The sequence below is a fragment of the Suricata suricatta genome, chromosome 14, assembly GCF_006229205.1.
Source record: "Suricata suricatta isolate VVHF042 chromosome 14, meerkat_22Aug2017_6uvM2_HiC, whole genome shotgun sequence".
Taxonomy (NCBI): Eukaryota; Metazoa; Chordata; class Mammalia; order Carnivora; family Herpestidae; genus Suricata; species Suricata suricatta.
In genome coordinates this window covers 80,690,828-80,699,232 of record NC_043713.1, presented here as the reverse complement: position 1 = coordinate 80,699,232, position 8,405 = coordinate 80,690,828, and the positions used below count along the sequence as shown (strand labels likewise).

At 44.6% G+C, this 8,405-nt stretch overlaps 1 protein-coding gene across 1 annotated transcript in view; it reads right to left on the bottom strand.

The window, feature by feature from the left end:
- Positions 1-4,900, bottom strand: part of LOC115278501 — a 14,349-nt gene extending 9,449 nt beyond the window's left edge. The window contains exon 1 of the mRNA XM_029922983.1: positions 4,569-4,900. The gene's annotated coding sequence lies outside the window, so the exon portion shown is untranslated. The remainder of the gene's footprint in view (positions 1-4,568) is intronic.
- Between the last annotated feature and the right edge of the window lie 3,505 nt (positions 4,901-8,405).

The window sequence follows — 8,405 nt, the reverse complement described above, 5'->3', positions numbered from 1 at the left end:
GTGAGTTCCTTGTAGATTTTGGATACTAGCCCTTTATCTGATATGTCATTTGCAACTATCTTTTCCCATTCCGTCGGTTGCCTATTAGTTTTCTTGATTGTTTCCTTTGCCGTGCAGAAGCTTTTTATCTTGATGAGGTCCCAAAAGCTCATTTTTGCTTTCATTTCCCTGGCCTTTGGGGATGTTTTGAGGAGGAAATTGCTGCGGTGGAGGCCAAGGAGGTTATCTTCCTGTTTTAATGTTGCATTGAATTGCCCACCCCACATGGATTATTTGAGAAGAAAAAAATTTTTTCCCATTAGATAGAGTCAGTGTGTCCCAGGATAGAAACTAACTAGTCAAATCTCACCATTCAGTGACTCCGAAAGACACCTTTGTGACCACCTGCTTTAGAGAGCAGGTGGAATGGGGATTATTTTCAACGTGAAAATAACGTGGCCTCTCACCATGAACTGTTTTAGGTTATTGCAAAGCTAAGAGTTTGTATATGTTCTCAGAGCAAGTGAAATGACTCTCACTCAGCTTGGGGCTTCTCCCAGGGACCTCGGCACAGTGGAGGACGCACTGCTGCGTGTCAGAGCGTTCACGTGTCTGCCTGCCACATCATGCTCAAAAGACATTTCATTTTGCTTGCTTACTTCCTCCCCCTGCTTCACTCTTCCCCCCTTTCTTTTTAAAGATGTTATTATTCATTAATTAATCTGGTTTGTTAGTTTTTATTTGAGAGAGAAGAGAGTGAGCAGGGGAGAGGGGCAGAGGAAGAGAAAGAGAGAGAGCTAAAGAGAGAGAGAATCTGGGATGACTGGGTGCCTCAGTTGGTTGAGCGTTCGGCATCGGCTCAGGTCATGATCTCACGGTTCTTGGGTTCCAGCCACGCATCGGGCTCTGTGCTGACAGCTAGCTCAGAGCCTGAAGCCTGTTTTGGATTCTGTATCTTCCTCTCTCTAACCCTCCCCTGCTTGCACTGTCTCTCAAAAATAAATTTAAAAATAAATTAAAAAAAAAGAGAGAGAGAGAATCTATCTTAAGCAGGCTCCACGCTGAGCATGCAGTCCAATGTGGGGCTGGATCCCACGACCCTGGGATCATGATCTGAGCCAGAATCAAGAGTGGGCTGCTCAATGGACTGAGCCACCCAGGCTCCCCTAAAGATTTTATTTAAAAAAAATTATATATATGTATTTGTAATGTTTTATTTATTTTTGAAAGAAAGAGAGAGAAAGAGACAGAGCATGAGCAGGGGGGAAGCAGAGAGAGAGGGAGACACAGAATCTGAAACAGGCTCTAGGCTCCGAGCCGTCAGCACAGATCCCAATGCAGGGCTTGAACCCACGAACCGTGAGATCATGACCTGAGCCGAAGTTGGATGCCATCCAGGCGCCCCAAGATTTTATTTTTAAGTAATCTGTACAACCAGTGTGGGGCTCACATTTATAACCGTGAGATCAAGACTTGTATACTTCACTGACTCAGCTCTTTTGCTTTTTAAGTATTCTTTGCTTTGGTCAGCTCAGTTCCTGGCAGTGGGTCCAGGGACAAGGGGCAATGGAGAATGAGAGAAAACTGGAACTAGAGAAAAAGAGCTTTTTTTTTTTTTTTTAAAGTAGGCTTCACGCCCAGCGCGGAGTCTAATGCGGGTTTGAACTCATGACCCTGAGATCAAGACCTAAGCTGAGACCAAGAGTCTGGCTGCTCAACCCCAAGCGCCCCACCCCGACCCCTTTTTAAAATCAGAACAAAGACTTCCTGAAAGAGCAAGAAAACGAACTGAAAGAAAGAGAGAAAGGACCAACACACGCTGTCATGGAGAACTCTAGGTCGAGAGTTAGATTCGAGTTAATGCTCTGGACAGCGGGAGCCGCCCGGAGCCACAGTATCCTGGGATTTCAGCACATCCCGGTGATTCGGTCTGCGGTGTTTGGATGACTTTGAATTGAAGGCCGTGTGAAAGCCGCTGACGAGGGCTAATGTGTTACCAAGACTTCCCCAGGGGATGAGACTTGGTCTGAATCATGATAGGTAAGGCTTCCTTAAGCGGAGAAGGGAGGATGGGCAGGGGGAAGATGCCTCGCCTCCCCCAAACTGAGAGACCAGGGGCGAGAAAGCTGTGGCGGGAGGTGGTGAGCACCACAGATGCACAAATTAAACGAAATAAATCTGTGAGCCAACACGTATGCTGTGCGGAGACACACGACCGACGACCGTGCACACGGCGGGCCCCAAGCATGTGGTCACCCGCTCTCTGGACGTATACGAATGTCTACAGCTAGCACACTTCTCCCTCCCCACCCCACAACCAGCTTCACGGCTCCCCCCCCCTAGCGACCAGCGGGAGGAGAAGCGTCAGCACCGTCTCCCACTCCTCCTTTGCTCTCTCCCAGCTCACACAGCAACCCATCAACTCTGTCTCTGGGCGCTGCTTCTGATGAGGCCCTCGTGTCAGCTCTCTGCCGCGGCCCGTCTCCTGTCTACAACCAGTTTCCTACGTCATCTCCAGAGGCTCCCTCAAAGCACATATGCAAACTCATCACTTCCAAGCTTAAACACCTTGGTTAAGAGAAATGAAAAAAAAATTATAAAATGCGACCTACAAGAAAGATAGTGACCAAAACAGCCTCGTACTGGGATACAAAGAGACAGATCCAGGCAACAGAAGATAGTTCAGAAATACTCAACTGCTCAGGGGCACTAAGGATACAAAAAGATAGCTTTTCATAACGATGGGGGGAAGATGAATTATTGAGTAAGTGATGTTAGGAACCCTGAGAAATATCTAAAAAAAAATTGGATCCCTAAATCTTTCCTTCTACCAAAATTAATAAAAGGATCACATTTTGAGAGTGTAAAATAGAAGCAAGAAAAGTACCACAAAAGAAATAAGTAAACATTCAGTAAATTATGTTGGGAAAACTGGATAACCAGAGGCAGAAGAATGAAATTGGACCCCTATCTAACATCACTCATAAAAATTAACTTGAAATGGAATAAAGAGTTAAACATAAGACCTGAAGTCATACGACTCCTAGAAAAAAATATACGAAAAAAGTTATTTGACATTGGTCTTGGCAAGGATTTTTTTTGCCTATGACTCTAAAAGCAAAGGTGTCAAAGCCAAAAATTAGTAAGTGGGACTACATCAAACTGAGAAGCTTCTGCACTGTGAAACAATCAAGAAAATTAAAAAAACAACCTATGGAATGAGAGAAAATATTTGCAAATTACATACCTGATAAGTGGTCAATATCCAAACAAACAAAAAACAAAAACCCAAACAAAACCTACCTGATTAAAAAAATGGGCGGGGAGGGGGATGCACCTGGATGGCTCAGTCAGATAAGTGTCTGACTCTTAATTTTGGTTCAGTTCGTGATCTCACGGTTCGTGGGTTCAAACCCTGCACTGGGCTCTGTGCTGACAGTGCACAGCCTGCCTGAGACTCTCTCTCTACCTCCCTCTCTGCCATTCTCCTTCTCTCACTCTTAAAAAAAAAATGGACAGAGGAACTTAATAGACATTTTCCCAAAGAAGACACATAAACGGCCAACAGGCACATGGAAAGATGTCCAACATCATTCATCATCAGGGACATGCAATTCGAAAGCACAATGAGATACCATCTCCCACCTGTTAGAATGGCTACCATCAAAACCACGAGAGAGAATTGTTGGGGAGCCTGTGGAGAAAAGGGAATCCTTGTGCACTGTTGGTGGGAAGGGAAATTGGTGTAGTCACTATGGAAAACAGTAGGAAATTTCCTCGAAAAATTAAAAATAGAAGGGGCTCCTGGGTAGCTCAGTCAGTTAAGTGCCTGACTTCGGCTCAGGTCATAATCTTCTAGATGGTGAGTTGGAGCCCTGCCTGGGGCTCGCTGCTGTCAGTGCAGAGCCCCTTTTGGATCCTCTGTCTCTCTGTCTCTCTATCTCTTTGTCTCTCTCTCTGCCCCTCCCTTGCTTGTGTGCTCCCCCATCTCTCTCTCGAAAATAAATAAACATTACAAAATTTGTAGCAATAGACTATTAACAAAATTAAAAAAAAGAAATAAAACCAAAATTTTAAAGTTTTCAAAAAAAATAAAAAATTTTAAACAGAACAACCGTATGGCCCAGCAATCCCACTTCTGAGTACATATTGAAAGGAGATGAAAACAGGACTGTAAGAGAGAGCTGCACTTTCATATTCACTGCAGCATTTTTCACAACAGCCAAAATACAGAAACAACCCAAGTGTCCGGTAGAGATAAAGACAATGTGGTGCATAAGTACAACGGAATATAATTCAGGCACGAGAAAGAAACCTTGCCATTTGCAACAACATGGATGCACCTTGAGGACTTTATGCTGAGAGAAGTAAACCAGACAGAAAGATGAATACAGTGTGGTCAGGGCATGTGGCCGGCTCAGTTGGCAGACCGTGCGACTCTTGATCTCAGGGTTGTAGGTGTGAGCCCCATGTTGGTTGTAGAGATTACTTGAAAAGAATAAAATCTTAAAAAAAATACTGTATGATCTTTATTATACTTGGAATCTTAAAGAGCTTAAGTCACAGAAAGAGAGTAGAATGGTGCTTACCTCGTGCTGGTTGCTGAAGGAAATGGGGAAATGTTGCTCAAAGGGTACAAGCTTCTAGTTCTAAGACGAGTAAATTCGGGGGATCTGGTATGGCATGGGGATTACCGTTACCAGGGTCATGCTTACACGTACAGACTTCAAAGTTGCTGAGAGCGTACACCTCAAATGTTCTTACCACAGAAAAAAAGAAATAGTGATTGTATAACATGATAGAGGTGTTAGCTAATGCTATGGTGGCAATCATTTTGCAATACATACATAAGTGTATACAACTGTAAACTTACACAATGCTGTATATCAGTTATCTTCCCATCAAGCTGGAAAACGAGTAGCAGAAAATATAGGAGATATTTTAAAAATAATCTGAGGGACGCGTGGGTGGCTCAGTGGGTTGAGCAACCAACTCATGAGGTCGGCTCAGGCCATGATCTCGCAATCCGTGAGACTGAGCCCCGTGTTGGGCTCTGCGCTGACAGTGCGGAGCCTGCTTGACCTTTTCTCTCGCTCCCTCTCCGCCCCTCCCTCGCTCGCTCTCTGTCTCAAAATAAATACATAAACATCAGTAAAATAAAATAAAATAAAATACACAATCTTAGTGGAAGAGGCTTTCTAGGCATGACATAAAAGCCAGAGACATAAAAGAAAACCCTGGGAAGCGCCGCCTGGCTGGCTCAGTCAGAACGTAAGACTCTTGACCTCAGGGTTGTGGGCTGGAGCCCCACTTTGGGTGTGGAGATTACTTAAATAAATAAATAAACTTAAAAACCAGAAACCAGTGGACAGCCTCTCCTTCAACAACAACTAAACCCTTAAGACAAAAACAAAACCAAAGTAGGTATAAACTAAGTAAAAAGATCAATATGATGGCAGAAAATATTTGGACCATATAGGTAATGACCAAATGTTAATTGCACTGATGAACAGAAAGCGCCTACAAATCAGGTTTTTTTTTAGAATATTTTTTAATGTTTTTAATTTATTTTTGATACAGAGAGAGACAGAGCATGAGAGGGGGAGGGGCAGAGAGAGAAGGAGACAGAACCAGAAGCAGGCTCCAGGCTCTGAGCTAGCTGTCAGCACAGAGCCCGACACGGGGCTCGAACCCAGGAACGTGAGATCTGACCTGAGCCGAAGTCGGAGGCTTAACCGACTGAACCACCCAGGCGTCCCTACAAATCAGTTTTAAAGAAAACAACGACAGCCAATAAAAATCTGAGCAAGGTACCTGAATGGCGAGTCTGTAGCAGAGGAAGACCACAGGACTTCATGCAGCCAAAGAGATTCAAGCTCATGCCTGAAAAGGGAAATGCAAATTAATGTGTTCGTGAATTGCTATTTTTCACCTGTATGATTATTTAAAAAGTTTTTTTATGTTTATTTATTTTTGAGAGAGAGACAAGAGTGCAAGTTGGGGCAGGGGCAGAGAGAACAAGGGAGACACAGAATCTGAAGCAGGCTCCACACTCCCTGCTGTCAGCGCACAGCCGGACGTGGGGCTAGCACCCACTAACCCCGTGATCATGAGCTGAGCTGAAGTCAGATGCCTACCTGACTGAGCCCCCCAGGCGCCCCTCACCTATGTGATTAATAAAGTTTTTAGAAATCTCATAAATTGTATGGCTGAGGGTGTGCGGAACTCATATGTGACAGCGTGGGGTGGCCGTAAATTAATCAAACCTTTACAGAGGGCAATACAGCAATATCTAGAGTAAACCCTTGAACAACTCAGGGGTTGGGAGCTCTGATTCTCCCACATAGTCAAAAATCCACATGCAACTTTTGACTCCCCCAGCACTTAACTATTCATAGCCCACTGTTGACCAGAAGACTTACTGATGACATAGTCAATTAACACATATTTTATATGTTATATGTATTATGTACTGGATTCATACAATAAAATAGGGTACAGAAAATGTTAAGAAAATCATAAGGAAAAGGAAATATGTTTACAGTACTGTAAAAAATCTGCATGTAAGAACCTGCATCGTTCAAACCTGTATTGTTCAAGAGTCAATGCGTATATTTAAATTGTAAATATCCTTTGATTTAGCAGCTCCATTTCTTTTTTTAAAGTCTTTTTTTATGTTTTTATTTTTGAGAGAGAGAGAGAGAGAGAGACAATGTGAGCAGGGGACGAACAGAAAGAGAGGGAGACACGGAATCTGAAGACAGGCTCCAGATTCTGAGCTGTCAGAACAGAGCCCGATGTAGGGCTCGAATTCACGAACTGTGAGATCATAACCTGAATCAAAGTTGGACACTTAACTGACTGAGCCACCCAGGCGCCTCTGGCAGCTCCGTTTCTATGAATTTCCCAAGTGAAAGGTACAAATTTTGGCATTGTTTATAATGGCAAAAGATTAGAAACAACCTAAAAGTCCATCCTTGGGTAATTCACTAAATAAAAATGGTACATGAATCCAGTGGAATTATGTGTAACTGTTAAAGAGAATGGAGACACACCTTCCTTTTGTGCAGGTGTAGAACCATCTCCCAAACATATTATTAGGAGAAAAAAAACAAGATGTCTTAAGAAACAGGAAGTGGGGGCTGAGGGCTGCATTCAGAAAGGAAAACAGTCGGTTCACTTTTCAGTTTATCTCTGTACCTGATCTCCAAACCTCTTGTCCCCTCTTCCTGGGCACACAGCTCATTTTCCAGACTCCTTTATTTGGAGAAATGGCCAAGTGACTGAATTCTAGCCAACGAAACAGGCTCAGCCATAACAACTCCCCATGCTTTTTTTCTCCTCTGGGTGTCTGAAATGGCGCTGAGCTCCAGGGAGACTTTGGGAATCATGTATGAACATCAGAGTCATACAAAGAAAAGAGCCTGGGTCCCGGAGCTTCTATCTGGAGGGAACATCTGTGTGAGACTCAATGTGAGAGGGACTTTATTGTGTTTTGTTACTGGAAATCCGTGGCATATCTGTTATACCGGCTCTGTTACTTCTTTGTCCTTTTGATATCAGGTTAGCTCTGCAAAGCAAAGCAAAGCAAAACACACGCACACACACACACACACACACACACACACACACACACACAGTGAGTCTCCTTCAGACCTTACATCAACACCTTTGCCTGGTATTTAATCCCTGGGCATTGGTCAACCTCTTCAGCAACGCAGCCACCTGCTGCCTATGTGTGCCCCTTTCCTCTGCTTCTCTGCTGTCAAAACACACTTCTCTTTGCGCAGCCCAGACCTTCCTGCCAGGTTTCTTTGCCTCCTCCTCCAGCTTTGGCTAACACGATCTGGCTGACATGCATACATCAGACCCTGCGTCCACCCCCCTTCCTAGCAAACCTCCTCGGATTCTTCCCTGTCTCCCCAATGCCTAGCTCCAGGATGTCCCCCGAATCAAACGGTTTGCAAGCTCCTTCCTTGCCTCCACCCCTGCTCTCGTTTTCCGTTCTCCACAGAATGAGAAACCAGTTGAATTTAAGATGCAAATTAAGCAAGTCACCCTTCTGTGAACTCCTCACCCAAGGCCTGTAAGACCTTCTGAAAACAATGCGGGTCTCACATGTCACTTCCTGACCACAGGATTTAAAAGCTGTGCTCTCTGCTCCAGCCCTGTCTTCACTCTAGTCGTTTCCTTCACATTCCTCACCCCTTTCTGAAATTATTTCGTGTTTGGTTTAAGGTTGGTCTCTCCCTGTAGACTGTAGCCCCCAGAAGTCAGGGACAGGTCGCTCCGGATCAGGCCTGTCCACATTTGGATTCAGGCACACATTCAACGCGCGCTGAATTCGCAAGGTCGGGTTAGTGCATCCACCCGGCGCGCGCGCGGGGACCACTGGGGGTGCACAAAGGGGAGCGGAGGGGGATCTG